Source organism: Anastrepha ludens, chromosome 6 (genome assembly GCF_028408465.1).
Source record: "Anastrepha ludens isolate Willacy chromosome 6, idAnaLude1.1, whole genome shotgun sequence".
NCBI classification, from domain to species: domain Eukaryota; kingdom Metazoa; phylum Arthropoda; class Insecta; order Diptera; family Tephritidae; genus Anastrepha; species Anastrepha ludens.
In genome coordinates this window covers 95,104,645-95,121,264 of record NC_071502.1, presented here as the reverse complement: position 1 = coordinate 95,121,264, position 16,620 = coordinate 95,104,645, and positions in this window count along the sequence as shown.

Here is a 16,620-nt window from a genome sequence, read left to right as displayed (position 1 = left end):
GTTCCAGGCCGGACCATCGCTCTTTATGTAGATTGCTTACATAATCGTTGATCCAGTTCTTGATTCCTGCGGAACTGATTCCGATTATTGGCTCTGGCCCCTGTGGGGGCACCGCTGATCCACGGTTGGCCAATTCGTCGCCAATTTCGTTTCCTTGAACACCGGAGTGTCCCGGAACCCATATAAGTACAAGCCTGTTTTGTCTTGCGACAGAATTAAGCTTCTTGTTACATTGTTGAACAATCTTTGAGGTTTGCTTCGCGTTCTCCAGGGCCTTCAATGCAGCCTGACTGTCACTGAAGACTCCAATCTGTTTCCCGCTCCATCTCCTCTCGATTATCCATTCGGCTATTTTTAACTCTCCAATAACTTCAGTCTTTTTACCGGTACTTACCTGATTCACACCAGGTTTAACCGTTGTCAAAGACTTACCCGGTACCAGAGATCCGTCTGAGTCTACTGAGAGATTGTCCGCCATCTCCACATCCTCCACAACTTGTTCAGTTGCTTCAGATCGTTTCGATGGCGGTGTATCTCTCACACTCACTCGGCTCTCCATTGGCATAGCCAATGTGCCATGTTTCACCACTAGTAGTGCGCTTCTTCCGGAACCCAGGGTGTCAGTTCCGGTCATAGGGGAATGTGGGGTTCGGGCCTGCACATCCGATGCCCGAGCCGTCGATTGCTCGACGGGAGGATTTCCCAAAAGTGGGTTGCCTCGTGCAGAAATATCCTTATTTAGCCTCCACATTAAAGAAAAGAAATGCATTTTATCCCTCCTGCCAGGTTGTCGGTACGGTACTCTCCACATAGTACTTGGGTGGCCACCAATTCCGCCGTTCCGCGGATGAGTGGATACCCAATTCCAATATGAAGCTGCCCTCTTAGTTCGTGGTAAGTTAATCTCCATAGAATGGGGTTAACTCGCCACTTTAGCCTCATCCCCGCGGCAAGGAGACCGACATGACAAGGAAGATTAGACTTATTTATTTACAGTTTACTGCGCCGTGAATATTTGTATTATCGTTTACTGCGCCGTGAATATTTCCTCAACCCTCCCCTCCCCTTTCCCTTTCCCTTTCGTCCTATCGTCCTTTTTTCACCTCTTTTACCCCTCTTGTAATGGTATCACAAAGGATGAACCAAACTTCTTTCGTCCAAGTGGGCCCACTTTCTGGGAACCATCACTACCTAATCTAACCTAACATTTCCTCATAAGAAAATACCAACTTGTTCAGTTTGGCACACAAGAATCATGGATTACAAGTGTGCGACATCCATTAGCGTACCCCTGGCGGTGACTTAACAATTAAAAAAATAACAAAAAGCATGGCCTTGCAGCAGAAATTCGCTCGCGAATAACAATAAAAACACAGGCGACTCTGTCAAATTCCTCGAGAGCCGGATAGCGGTACGCGGATGTCACTACCTTTTGTATTCTCTCGGCCGCGTTCGGAACGTGTGTCTCGTGCTTTCGCTGTTTCAAGCCTAATTTTTTGCTTCATTTTTTTTGTATTATTTATGGACACAACTATGACTGTAGTTTATTTTTAAAATTCCTTGTTAGACTTGTGCGCGAAATCTTCTCTGCCATACGAATAGTTATTTTTGTTTCAATTTTTCTTTCATATTCGATTAAGGCAGTCTCCTTGTCACGCTGTAAGCAGAAGATTGCAACTTCATAAAAATTTGAAATCGGTTTTCTCCACCTGGATAAATAGAAATCACAACCGCACATTTCGTTCCACAATCCACAACTTCTCGATGCGTCTTTCGATTGTCAAAAATAGGGAAGCCATTTACTGATACTGATTGCTGCTATCAACTGTTTAGACTTTGGTGGGTGTGACTATTCAAAGCGTTTCAACACAACAGCCGACTGAGGTTGTTTCCGCTTTTGAGAACTTCTATAGCTGACTTGAAATGCTTTAAATCTCTCACTTTTCTGGGCGGTTTTCCCTCTTCTTTTCGGCTACGAAATTTGCATTCTTAAGAGTGCCCGATTTAGATCAAATTTTCCTCCATACTAAGCTTCAACTCAGCTCTTGTATACTAAAGTAAGCTTGCTTCCAAGCAAATGCAAGTCTTCTCATTGCATATTTTATACTGCTATATTTTTTACACTTTAAGGGGACCCAGTGGTCTAGAAATTTCAAAAAATCGATTTTTTGTTTTTTTTTATATTTCGAAAATATTGGCTTTTAAGAATGTGGAAAATCCCAATATTGTAGCTTCTACAGCCCAATGAATAGTTAGAGAGCGGTCCGCGGGCTCCTGTACCTCAAATTTTAAACTCATTTATCTCGAAACGACTTTTTTCGGCCTGGTATTGTCAAGAAAAAAAAACTATTCAACCGAATCGTCTGAAGTTTTAATATGTTGCTGAATTATTTCGTTTTTTTTTCAATAAAAAACTAAAAAACCCCCGATTTTTAGAGTGTCAAATTCAAAACCTCGTGTGTTTTTTTTTTATTCTAGTACGGGACATAGCCACAGTCATACTGATGAATAATTTTTTTTTATTTTTGTATTTCAGATAAATAGAAGAGCCAAAATGGACACCGTTCTGGTTCAACTTCAACGACATTTTTAAAATTATTAATATAATTTTTTTTTTTTTTTCATTTTTGTATGTAAAAGAACTTAAATAAAAAGCCTAAAAAATTTAAAAATCGTTTTTAAAACTTTTTGTTAAATTTTTTGTATTGCACAATAGTTTCGATATTTTTAATTTGTTTATTTTTTTTGTTTTTAAGCTTACATTTTTAAATTAAAACTCCTCTTTTAATATAACAATTTGTTTCAAAGTGTTTTTTGATACAAATTTTTTCGTGAATAAAAACATTGTTGTTTTTTCATTTTTTTTTTCTAGTTTGAATAAATTTATTTTTGTTTTTCAAAGTTTCTTTTGGTAAAATTTTTTTCATGAATAGAATTGTTGTTGTTTTTTTATTTTTTTTTCTAGTTCCAATATTTTTATTTTTAATTTTTTTGTTTTTAATTTAACATTTTTAAATTAAAACTCCTCTTTTAATATAAAAATTTTTTTCAGAGTTTTTTTCTATACAAATTTTTTCGTGAACAAAATTGTTGTTGTTTTTTTATTTTTTTTCTTGTTTCAATATTTTTATTTTTAATTTTTTTGTTTTTAATTTTACATTTTTAAATTAAAACTCCTCTTTTAATATAAAAATTTTTTTCAGAGTTTTTTTTTTATACAAATTTTTTCGTGAACAAAATTGTTGTTGTTTTTTTATTTTTTTTCTTGTTTCAATATTTTTACTCTTAATATTTTTGTTTTTAATTTTACATTTTTAAATTAAAACTCCACTTTTAATATACAAATTTTTTTCAGAGTTTTTTTCGTGAATAAAATTGTTGTTGTTTTTTTTTCTTGTTTCAATATTTTTATTTTTAATTTTTTTGTTTTTAATTTAACATTTTTAAATTAGAACTCCTCTTTTAATATACAAATTTGTTTCAGAGTTTTTTTGATACAAATTTTTTCGTGAAAAAAATTGTTGTTGTTTTTTATTTTTTTTCTTGTTTCAATATTTTTACTTTTATTTTTTTGCTTTTAATTTTACTTTTTTAAATTAAAGCTAATCTTTTAATATAAAAAGTTTTTTTGATAAAAATTTTGCGTGAATAAAATTGTTGTTGTTTTTTGATTTTTTTTCAAGTTTCAATGTTTTTATTTTTTTTAGTTTTAATTTAACGTTTTCAAATTAAAACTTCTCTTTGAATATAATAAATGTTTCTCAAAGTTTTTTTGGTAAAAGTTTTTTCGTGAATAATTTTTTTTTTAATTCTTTTCTAGTTTCGATGTTTTTTTTTTAATTTTTTTTTTTATTAAAACTCCTCTTTTAATTAAAAAAGTTTATTTAAAACCTTTTTTTTTGGGCAAAAATCTTTTCGTGAATAAAGTTTTTTTTAATATTTAATTGAATTATTCACATTTCTTTGATATTTTTTTTTTTTTAATATTTCGTGAATTAAACATTTTTTAAATTTAAATACCGTTTTTCAAATTTTGTATTGTAAACAAAATTCCTGAAAATATCCTAAATTTTCGAGCTCTAGACCACCGGGACCCCTTAAGCAACACCATTTGTGTAAATTTTGCGCCTCGTTGTAGGCATTGCGAAACGCTGTAAGTCCTGGATAAAAATTTACCGCCTTCTTTCCCAAGCCAGACTCAGTGAAAATCACAAATAAATACTTTTCATACCTTTAACGATTTAGGTATTTCGAGAGCACTAAGTCCGGAGGCGAAATATTCACAGTCAAACTACCTAAACCCGTCGCTGGTCAGGCCTGCTCGCTAGCTGTAAAAAAAACCTAGTTCCGAGTTACTATTCACTTCGAGTATAGCTAGAGAAAGTTAAGCAGAGAGAGAAGTAGCAACAACGCTCCGACTAACCATCCCCCTCCCCGCTATTTGAATTTGAGCTACAAAGGCATTTTTGCATAAATTTTCTGCAGCTGTTGAATCGCCCAAAGCGCGCATTGCAAATCTAGTTTCATGCACTGAGAAATAAATGCAAATCCCCAGGTGTGGCGTGTAGGTATGTAAATATCTTAAGACTATATTAAATAGTCAATGTGGTGCTGAGAAAAAATTCATGTTAAGCTTGCCACTTTTCAAATTCTTAGCAGTTGCCTAACAAAACCATTTTCAATGCAGTCAAACCACGGCAAACTTTGCGCTGATTGAATTCTTCAAATACTTCTAGAGGAGGAAAACTTAAATTTTTAATTTCAGTTGAAAGCCATAATCTCATTATATGCAACCGAAAGTTTACGTTTTGAGAATGTTGCAACATGCCACCAGCGACTGAATAATCGAAGTGTATTGGATGGCGGCGCAGCTGCAGAAATGCCATTTGCTTGTAAATTAAAAAAAACCATCAAGCAGCTGCCTGTATGGCAAACACACCAATACGACTGAGTGCTAGCAACACAAATCACACCGAGTTCATGCCACATGGCATCGATGTAAGCATAACTCCTGGAAGCATCTAACAAACCGCTACATTTTGAGCATGCAACGTGGCAGCGACAAGAGTTATAGCAGCGGACAACAAGTTCCACACTGCAGGTTACTTATGCACATACACACATACACACACACATAAGCAAGAAGGCGTCTTACTACTATCTACCATCAATAAGAAAGCAAAAATTACTGCTTACCTGCTTGCCACCTTGCAGCGCTCACACGCTTCTCTCATATCTCATGTGCATATGTATGAGTACACCACCAGCTTCACACAATCATGCCATTCGCTCATGCTTATAAGAGCAAAGAAGTTTGAATTTAACGAGAAAAAATTTCCACATCATCAAAGCTCATTCCAGTCGATAAATTCTGTGATAAATGTATGGGCCAGTCGCATACATTTAGGCGCAAGAGCGTATAATCAGACACGCAGACACACACACGCTGCTACCTATACATCAGCAAGGACTCACCACAGTTGCACAGTTAGTTACCCAAAGTAGTAGCCACCGGATGTGTGCATGTCTGTATGCTTGTTTGTAGCTGTGTTTGCGTGAGTCTGTGTCAATGGCGGCGTACGAGTACTACATTTCTTTTCGAGTGCTGCAATTTCATAAATTTTTCCGAAAAATACTCTCTGTAGCAAATGAGTGAGTGTGCCGATGAAATCGATAAGGCGCAAAGTTTTTTCAAGTGTTGCGAATATTTTTTTTTTTTGCTTCTTTTAATTGATTGTAAAAACTAATTTTACTGAAAAATATTAAATTCCTATCAAACCAAGCAGAAATCCGTTTCATAGACGAATAGGTAATACGAAGAAAGCGCAGCGAAGTGCACCTTTGGCTAACTTTAATATATTCGGGTATAGGTGGGCCTAGAGTCTGTAGATGCCCCTTCAACTTATTCGAACTTTAACATTTAGAGAAAAGTACAATTTAGCACCATTGTGAGCCTGGACGTGGTGTGAAATTTGGATTATTTTTAAAGTGAAACTTCTTAGGCGTCGATGGACGAGCGAGAATGGGGAGTGAAATTTCAAGGTCGTGCAACGTTTTGGGCATTTTCGTTCCGCAGGAGAGAAAAAAGATATAACGTAGAGGAAAAGGAGAGAGAGAGCGCTATACCTTATATATATCGTAGATACACTTTAGGCTATTTTGTGCTGAGTTTTTCCTTGTGGTTGCTAATTTCTTGTGAGAAATAACACTGCCTAGTTTTTGGCGCTTGTTTGTTAGTGCAAACTTGTAGGAAATATATTTTTGGTGCCTAATTTTTGGCGTTATATTTCCTTGGTGCCTACTGTTTGGGCGGTTTTTTGGTCCCAATTTTTTTGGCGTTTTTTGGTGCCTACTTTTTAGCGCTTATTTCCGTTTCCTAGCTAGTGCTTGTGCGTCCTATAAAGTGCTATCCATTCCGGCGTCGGATTTATTGGTTTGCCTTGCGGTAATTTGTGTCGTTGCTGCGGTCCTGGAATTGCTGCGTTTGTGCGGGTGATAAACGCTCGGAGTAGTGCGCGTTGTTGCCACGGTTTGTGTTTGGCGTTTACCTACACCGGTCGAGCCTTCTCCGTTTTTTGTAAATTTTGTCTATTTGTATTCTCTTCAAATGTTGTGAATTTAGTTAGACACATATTCTTTCTCTCTCTCTCTCTCTCTCTCTCTCTCTCCCTCTCATTCTATCTCGGGTCTCTCCCTCTTTATTTGTCGGCCTTGAAAGTTGCACTTCTGTTATGTGTACTACGCTACACGCACCTTTTTTTTTGGAAGTCTTTTATTCTTTGAATTATAGAATTGTTGTTGCATAATTATCGGTCTAAGAGCAAACAAATAAATGTCAGAAAAAAATTATAATTTTCTGAATTTTACCTGTCTGGAATCAAACTCCTATTTTAATTCAAAAATTTTATAAAAAAGTTTTTTTTTGGTAAAATTTTTTTGGTGAGTTTAATTTGTTTTTTTAATTTTTTTTTTTTGGTAGTTTCGATATTCTTATTAAAAGGTTTTTATTTTTTGCTAAATAATTTCGATAACTTCTGTTATTATTTTTTTCTAGATTTATATACCAAAAAAATATTTTATTTTACATTTTGGAACTAAAACTCCTTTTTTAATTTAAAATATTTATTTAGATTTTATTTTTTCGATATTTTTAATTTTTGTTTTATTTCTCTTTTAATTTTAAAAATTTAAAAAATCTATTTGAATTTTATTTTTTCGATATTTATTATTTTTTTAGCGATTCTCCCTTGAATTTAAATTTAATTTTTTTTGATATTTTTTATTTTTTTTATGCTCTCTTTTACTCTTAAAATTTATTTATAGTTTTTTTCTTGGAAAAAATTTTTCGTGGATAAAATCTTTTGTTGTAAATTTTTTTTAGAGTTCTGATATTTTTTAATTGTTTCTTCCAATTTTTTTAATTAAAACTCTTTTTAATCTAAAAAATTTATTTCAATTATATTTATTCGATATTTTTTATTTATTCTCAATTTTCCTTTTTTCAATAAAAATTTACTTTTAATTTCAAAAATAATTTATATGTTTTTTTCTTGGTAAAATTTTTTTCGTGTACAAAATCTTTTGTTGGTAATTTTTTTAGAGTTCAAATATTTTTTAATTGCTTTTTCCACATTTTTGAATTAAAACACTTTTTAATTTAAAAAATTTATTTAAACGTTTTTTTTTTTTTGGTAAATTTTTTTTTGTGAATACATTTTTTTGTTTGTAATTTTTTTCTAGTTTCAATATTTTTTATTATTTTTAGTTTCACATTTTTGACTCAAAACTCTTTTATTATAAAAAACATCTTTTAAAGTTTTTTTGTTCGTAAAACTCTTCAATATTTTTTTTATTAATTGTTTTGTTTTTCATTTTATATTTTTGAATTAAAACTATTATTTTCATATAAAAAATTTAGTTCAAAATTTTTGTTTGGTAAACAATTTTTCACGAATAAAATTTTATTAATTGTTTTCTAGTTTCGGTATTCTTAATTTTTTATACTTTTTTAATTTTACATTTTTGACTCAAGACTCGTCTTTTTATAAAAAAATACTTATCGGTTTTTTTTGGTAGACATTTTTTCGAGAATATAGATTTCTTTGTTTATTTTTTTTTTTTAATTTTTTTAATTATGCTCAAATTAAAGCTTGGAAATTTTGTTTAAAAATAATACCTTACCTTTTACGGAGAGACAAACTTTTATAATATAATTGAATTTACTTATTAAAATTTTTTTTAAGTTTTTTCTTTATGTTTTTCTAATTTTGATAGTTTTGATTTTTCTTAATTGGGCTCAAATTAAAGCTTAGAGATTTTCTATTGAAGAAATACCTAACTTCTATCTCAATCTCTCTCTCTATTCTTTCCTATCTCTTTCTCTGATACTTTTCTCCTTCCCTCCTTGGCTATCTACCCTCTTTCCAGAGCTTCAAATACAATGGGCTTTTTAGCCTGAGTGTTTTTGGAGCCCCCAAATCTCCTGGTGCTCCTTGGCTCGACCTTATCAAATTTTAAAATTTTTCAATTCATAACTTTCCGAAGTTTCACGTTGAATTTACTTATTGAATGTGAAAAAATTCGGAACATTGGTGAACAATTTTTTTAATTGAATGTTCTTTAATTTCTTGAAATTTCGATAATTTTTATTTTTTCTATATAAATAAAGGTATACCATTTTTTTAACTTTTATTTATTGTTTGTGAATTAAATTTTTTTTTAATTTCTTTCCAATTTTGATAATATTTGCAGATTTTGCTAAATTAGGCTCAAATTAAATCCTAGAATTTTTTTCTTTAAAATAATACCCAACTTTCTGTGGCGAAAGAAAATTTTATGACTGAATTTAGTTATTGAATTTGAAAAAAACTTTCCACAGTACTTTTAGTAAAATTTTTTTGGATTTTTTTTTAAATCATGCTCTAATTAAAGCGTTAAAATTTGAAAAAAATTCCGCAATGTTTTAGTAAGTTTTTCTTTTTTTTGATTTTTTACAAATTTCGAATTCTTTATTTTGTTTTTCAATCATGCTGAAATTAAAGCTTCAAAAATTTCCTTAAAAAAAATAACTAACATTCTGTAGGGAAAGAAAATTTCTGGATTGAATTTAGGTATTTAATTTGGAAAAAAACTTTTAATTTTTCTGATAAATAAAAATCGTTTATTTTTTAGTTAAATTTAGTTTTCTTTGAATGAATATAAAAAAGAATTCTCACAATATTTTTAACAAAAAATTTTTTATTTAGTTTTTTATAATTTTAGATTTTTTATATAGATATTTTTATAATGAAAGTATGGAATTTTTGCTTAAAAAGGATACCCAATTTTTGGTGGAGAGACAAAATTTTATGATTGAATTTATTTATTTATTGAATGTAGAAGAACTTTTGCACAACTTTTTTGTAAATTTTTTTTTTTGTAAAAACTTTTTGTTTAATATTTCTTTTTAAATTGTTTTGTTTTATGGAAACGAAAAATTGCATCTTCAATTTATTTATTTCCTCAATGTAAAAGAACTTCCGCAAAATTTTTTTATTAAATTTTTTTTTTTTTTGTAAAACCTTTTTTTGTTAATTTTTTTTGTTTTGTAAAAACTTTTTTTTATACATATTTTTTTAAATTGGTTTTTTATGGAAACAAAAACTTGCATCTAGAATTTATTTATTTTTTGAATGTAAAAGAACTTTCCTTCTCTTCTTCTTAATTGGCGCTATAACCGCTTACGCGATTTTGGCCGAGTTTAACAAAGCGCGCCAGTCGTTTCTTTCTCGTGCTAACCGGCGCCAGTTGGACACACCAAGTGAAGCCAAGTCCTTCTCCACCTGATCTTTCCAACGCAGAGGAGGCCGCCCTCTTCCTCTGCTACCACCAGCTGGTACCGCATCGAATACTTTCAAAGCCGGAGCGTTTGTATCCATTCGGACGACATGACCCAGCCAACGTAGCCGCTGGATCTTTATTCGCTGCGCTATGTCTATGTCGTCGTAAAGCTCATACAGCTCATCGTTCCATCGTCTGCGATATTCGCTGTTGCCAACGTGCAAAGGTCCAAAAATCTTACGCAGAATCTTTCTCTCGAACACTCCAAGCGTCGCTTCATCGGATGTTGTCATCGTCCAAGCTTCTGCGCCATACGTTAGGACGGGCATGATGAGAGTCTTGTAGAGTGTTAGTTTTGTTCGTCGAGAGAGGACTTTACTACTCAATTGCCTACTTAGTCCAAAGTAGCACTTGTTGGCAAGAGAGATTCTACGTTGGATTTCAAGGCTGACATTGTTATCGGTGTTAATGCTGGTTCCTAAATAGACGAAGTCTTTTACAACCTCAAAATTATAACTGTCAACAGTGACGTGGGTGCCGATACGCGAGTGCGCCGACTGTTTCTTTGAAGACAGGAGGTACTTCGTTTTGTCCTCGTTCACCACCAGACCCATTCGCTTTGCCTCTTTATCCAGTTTGGAGAAGGCAGAACTAACAGCGCGGTTGTTAAGGCCGATGATGTCAATATCATCGGCATACGCCAGCAATTGTACGCTCTTATAAAAAATTGTGCCTGAGCGATTAAGTTCTGCGGCTCGCACGATGCTCTCCAACATCAGGTTAAAGAAGTCACACGACAGGGAGTCACCCTGTCTGAAACCTCGTTTGGTATCAAACGGCTCGGAGAGGTCCTTTCCAATTCTGACGGCGCTGTTGGTGTTGAGCAACGTCATCTTACATAGCCGTATTAGTTTTGCGGGGATACCAAATTCAGACATCGCGGCATACAGGTAACTCCTTTCCGTACTGTCGAATGCAGCTTTGAAGTCGACGAAAAGATGGTGTGTGTCGATTCTCCTTTCATGGGTCTTTTCCAAGATTTGGCGTATTGAGAATATTTGGTCGATGGTAGACTTTCCAGGTCTGAAGCCACACTGATAAGGTCCAATCAGTTGGTTGACGGTGGGCTTCAGCCTTTCACACAATACGCTCGCTAGAACCTTATAGGCGATATTTAGAAGACTAATCCCGCGGTAATTGGCACAAATTGCAGGATCGCCCTTCTTATGGATTGGGCAGAGCACACTTAAATTCCAATCGGCAGGCATGCTTTCATCCGACCATATTTTGCATAGGAGCTGATGCATGCACCTTACCAGCTCCTCGCCGCCATGTTTGAATAGCTCAGCCGGCAGTCCGTCGGCGCCCGCGGCTTTGTTGTTCTTTAGCCGCGTTATCGCTATTCTCACCTCGTCATGATCGGGTAGCGGAACGACAATTCCGTCGTCAACGATTGGGGTATCGGGATCTTCACTTTCTCGGTGACATGCGCAGCTGTCACTGTTTAATAGGTTCGAGAAGTGTTCCCTCTATAATTTAAGATTGCTCTGTACGTCAGTCACCAGTTCGCCGTCTTTGTTCTTACAGGAAAACGCCCCGGTCTTAAAACCTTCTGTAAGCCGCCGAACTTTCTGGTAGAATTTTCGGGCGTTGTTCCTGTTGGCCAGCATCTCAAGCTCTTCGCACTCACGTATTTCGGCCTCTCGTTTCTTCTGTCGGATAATACGTCTCTCTTCCTTTTTCAGCTCTCTGTAGCGATCCCACATGGCTCGCGTTGCGCCCGATCGCAGCGTGGCTCTATAGGCGGCATCCTTTCTTTCTGCGGCAGCATGACATTCCTCGTCGTACCAATTGTTTTTTCGGGCTCGCCGGAATCCGATTTCTTCTTCGGCGGCGGTACGTAGAGAACGAGAAATGTTGCTCCATTGTTCGTGGATGCCGGTTTGTTGGGCAGTACTCTCTGAGAGCAGGAGTGAGAGTCGAGTGGCGAATCTTCTGGCTGTCTGTTGTGATTGCAGCTTTTCGAGGTCGAACATTCTTTGCGTAGGTAGATGCACGTTTTTTGCTGCACAGAGGCGCGTGCGCAGTTTGGCTGCAACAAGGTAGTGATCCGAGTCAATGTTGGGTCCTCGGATCGTACGTACATCTAATACACTAGAAGCGTGTCTTCCATCTATCACAACATGATCGATCTGGTTTCGCGTTTTTCGATCAGGGGACAGCCAGGTAGCTTGGTGTATCTTTTTATGCTGGAATCTGGTGCTGCAGACTACCATGTTTCGGGCCCCGGCGAAGTCGATCAGCCTCTGTCCGTTACCGGATGTTTCGTTGTGTAGGCTGAATTTTCCGACTGTGGGACCAAAAATTCCCTCCTTGCCCACCCTGGCGTTGAAGTCGCCAAGCACGATTTTTATGTCGTGGCGGGGGCAGCGCTCATAAGAACGTTCCAGGCGCTCATAGAAAGAATCTTTGGTCGCATCGTCCTTCTCTTCCGTCGGGGCGTGGGCGCAAATTAGCGATATGTTAAAAAAACGGGCTTTGATGCGGATTGTTGCGAGACGCTCGTCCACCGGAGTGAACGACAGTACTTGGCGACGAAGTCTCTCTCCCACAACAAATCCGACACCGAATTTGCGCTCCTTTACATGGCAGCTGTAGTAGACGTCGCAAGGTCCTATGGCTTTCTTTCCTTGCCCCGTCCATCGCATCTCTTGGATGGCAGTGATGTCAGCCTTTACTCTCACGAGGACATCAACCAGGCGGGCAGAGGCACCCTCCCCATTAAGGGACCGGACATTCCAGGTGCATGCCCTCAAATCATAGTCCTTAGTTCGTTTGCAGGGGTCGTCATCAGTATAGGGAGGTCTCATCCGAGGCTTTTTTAAAGTTTTCATTGGGGGCGATTTCTAAGTGGCGGGTCCCAAACCCAACGCACAACCAGCTATCCTGGAATGTTTCGCCTTCTCACTTTAGCTCACTCCCGAACGGGTGTTCGGAAGCTACCCAGAGGATACGTGGGCTAATCCCGGCCGTTGTGAGCTGCTTGAACCATATGTAGAAGAATCGTCCTGGCCACTCCCAAGTGAATGGCGATCAGTAACTTTCCCCACTTGCGTGGACTTCTACACATGGAACCATCCTCCACAATTTTTTATACAATTTTTTATACAATTTTTTATACAATTTTTTTTTTTTCAAAAAACTTTTTTTTAATACTTTTTTTTTTAAATTATTTTTTTATGGAAACGAAAAATTTTATGCTTGAATTTATTTATTTCGTGAATTTAAAAGAACATTTGCACAATTTTTTTGTTACATTTTTTTAAATTAAAATTATCTAATTTTTTTTTAATTTTGATATTTTTTATGGAGAGACTAAATTTCCTGATTTAATTCTGCTCTTGAGTATCCCCTTCCGCCAGAGCGTGGTGCAATCGATCAATTTAATTTTAAAACACAAAACCAGGTTTTTTTCTAACGGCAAGTTTTTGTATAGGAAAGCATCTCCACCCAATTTAGTTGCAAATTTTCGTCACCCTTACAAGTTATGGCTATGTAGAGATATTATAGACTAAAAAATCGTTTCATTCTCTTTGATTATCTTCCATTATTTATTATTTTATTTTATTATTTATTTCTATTATTACAATTTTTTCTTTTATTCGAAGATTTCCAAAACTGGCATAGGATTCGGGAGAGAAAACGTTAGCACGACTTAAATGAATTACACGGAGCCTGCTAAAAAACACTCACACATACACAGATACAAATATGCAATACAATTATACCCAATATTCGCATGCGACCAACCTAAACCTGATTATCCACTTTAATTTAATTTCCAACACCTAAAAGGCTTAAAGCGAAAGCGCCTAAAAACGAGCTACCGATTATTATGTAAGTAAAAGGTTTAAATGCAAATACAAGTGCCCGGCGAGCGGGTGTAGACATCCACCATAAGCCACTCAAATATTTATGTGCGATTATAATCATAATTAGCTGCCATCAGACTCATTATCACACAGATTTTTCATGCCTGCCACTAAGGGACACAATTTGGGTTCGCACCGTGAGACAGCGAAAATGTGACAATGCGAAGGGCGAGTGCAGGTGAGTTGGTGAAGCAGAAGGAATGGGCCGCTCCATTTGGTAAAATCGCAGGTGCGCTGTTGTATTCAAATTAGCAGTGCAAACTGGCCAACTGAAGTAAGCGGTTATTGGACAATGACGCGTTTGGTTTTCCACACCATTGACTAACGCTGTGGCTGAGGCTCGCCGCGTGCTTCCTTCTCTTCACAATTGATTGTTGCGGTTTTCCATTCAAGTTCCACGCGCTTGTAGTTTTAATTGCCTGTCAAATTTTTCACACCTCCGTTCAGTTGAATAAGCGGGTAAAAATATTGGAAACTTATCAAAAAAAAAGAAAAAATATTCAAGCCTACATTTAGCCATTTTACCCGCAGCAGTCTGGAAAAAAATGCTAAGCACCCACCTAGGTGCATATGTATGTATGTGACAACAACAACAACATGTTGTTGAAACTACATATTATATAATATTATGTGAGCAACAACAAAAACAAACCGCTATCATCATCAACAGCAGCAGCAGCAGCAGCAGCCAATGGCGTACTCTTCACCACCTCTGCTCCTTACCGCTTGGCCAATTTTAATTCATTTAATTGAGCTGCCAATATTTGACCAAAATGTAATTAACAAAGCGGCTTTCTGGTTCTGCTGTGTGGGAGTGGAGTGGAGTGGAGTATAGCTTCGCGTTTATTGACAGTTATTGCGCGCCTATTTGAATTTATCTTTGTGATTTCGTGTTTATATTATTCGTTGTTTACCAACACTGGCGCGCACTCGTTCGCAAAATTGGTTGCGGTAACTAGCGATCTGCCTACGAATGTTGTTTGTGTAATTTGCGGTGGTTTAAAATTTTCGATGTGGTTTGCATTTATGTTTTTTCTATAATTTTTCATACGCATTTTTTGATTAGCAGGATTTTTGAATGACTGAATATTTTTGTGCAATAATTTCACTGCAGAAATATGGAAAAGTTTGCAGTCGAAAGCAGTTTGGAGTAGTTTCAGTTAATTTTAAGAATTTATCTAAGTACTAAAAAATGTTTAATAAAAAAAATTGTATTATTGGTTTTTTTTATTAAAATTTTTTTCAAAACTTATATCATACATCTTAGGACTTTTGCAATTCTGACGGAATGTAAGGAAAAATGTTTTATTTATAAAAATTTTGTTTATAAAAAAAATGTTTTTTCTTACATTTCGTCGGAATTGCAAAGGTACTTAGATGAATGAAATAAATTTTGAAAAAAATTTTATTAAAAAAAAACTTTTTTTATAAACAAAATTTTTTTTGAAAACTTACTTCACTTATCTAAGCACTAAAACAATTCTGAGAGAATGCAAGGTAAAAAAAATAGTTATAATTAAAAAATGTTTATTTTAATTTAAATACTCTTTTTTAATATTTCCAATATTAAAAAATTATTTTGTTTTTTAATTAAAATTTTTTATTTTATTTTTTTCTTAAGCTTAAATTTTTATTTAAAGGGGTATCCTAGTTTAGAGGCCCGAACTTCGAGCATTTTTTGACGGTGAATAAAAAAAAAGCTATTGATATTTTTATATTACTATCCATTTTTTTATCATTTATTTATTTATATATTAAAAGCACACAAAATGAATTAAAAAAAATAAAAAATTTTCATGGAATTATGCGTCCTTGAAGTGGAAGGAGAAAACAAAAAGCCGTGTCCTCGTCGTCACGATTTCTACCCTTGTGGTCATCTGAAGAAAAAGATGACAAATTCTTAATTATTGTAATATGAACGTCATTATCGTATGACGCAGAAAATTTTTTTTTTCATAAAATGGCGGCTACTCAAAAATTTAGGTCGATTTTTCCCTAATTTTTAAGCTTTCGCGAATTGTTTACACATATTAAACAATTAAAATTCCCAGTTTTTCGTTCGTCATGTCATAGAGATATATTTAAGGAATATTCATGATAAACTTCAAGCAAATCGGTTGATTAGAACTTGAGTTATCGTGCCGACCGTATCGAAAGAAGTAGTTTCGAGAAAAACACGTTTAAAGTTTTACGTTAAAGTTTCTGGCAGCGTAACTGATAGAATAGTACATATAACTTACGTTCTGTTAATCTGCTATCCCAGCTCCATACATTGGATCTTCCTCTACTTCATATCGACTGTTTTCAGCAGTTCTCTCCTCATAACGAGCAGTTCTTTCTTCTTTTGAAGCATCGGAAGCTCGAATTTCAGACCGTTCAATCCTTACTGCGTTACGCCTTACAGCAAACCCATGAAACTCTACACCAATTTTCATTACCATTAGTTTCATCATATTTAAAATTGAATAGAAGCCTTCATTAAAAATACAAACTGCTAAATAATTAGCAATTTGAATAGTTTGAGGTCCAGCATGAATATGTTTCGATGCAAATGTGCAACCTAAGCAACGTTCTAATAATGAATCATCTGATAAACTTTCATAAATAGGTTTTATAACTTCTAAAACCTTATCAGATAGAGGTGGATTCTTATGAGAAAAGTCATTCAGAGTACCTTCGGCCGCTGCTTTCTGCCACTTACACCAACTGTCTGATCCAGGTGGGCAATTCATGTGCTAATGATTCTCATCAGTTGAACTTTTATGAAAGTAAGTTGCCCATATTTCGCGTCTCATATCCTCAACTGAATCAGGATGATGACGGATAGCTAATCCGTAATACAAAGACAACTCGTTGATTAACTTATCAG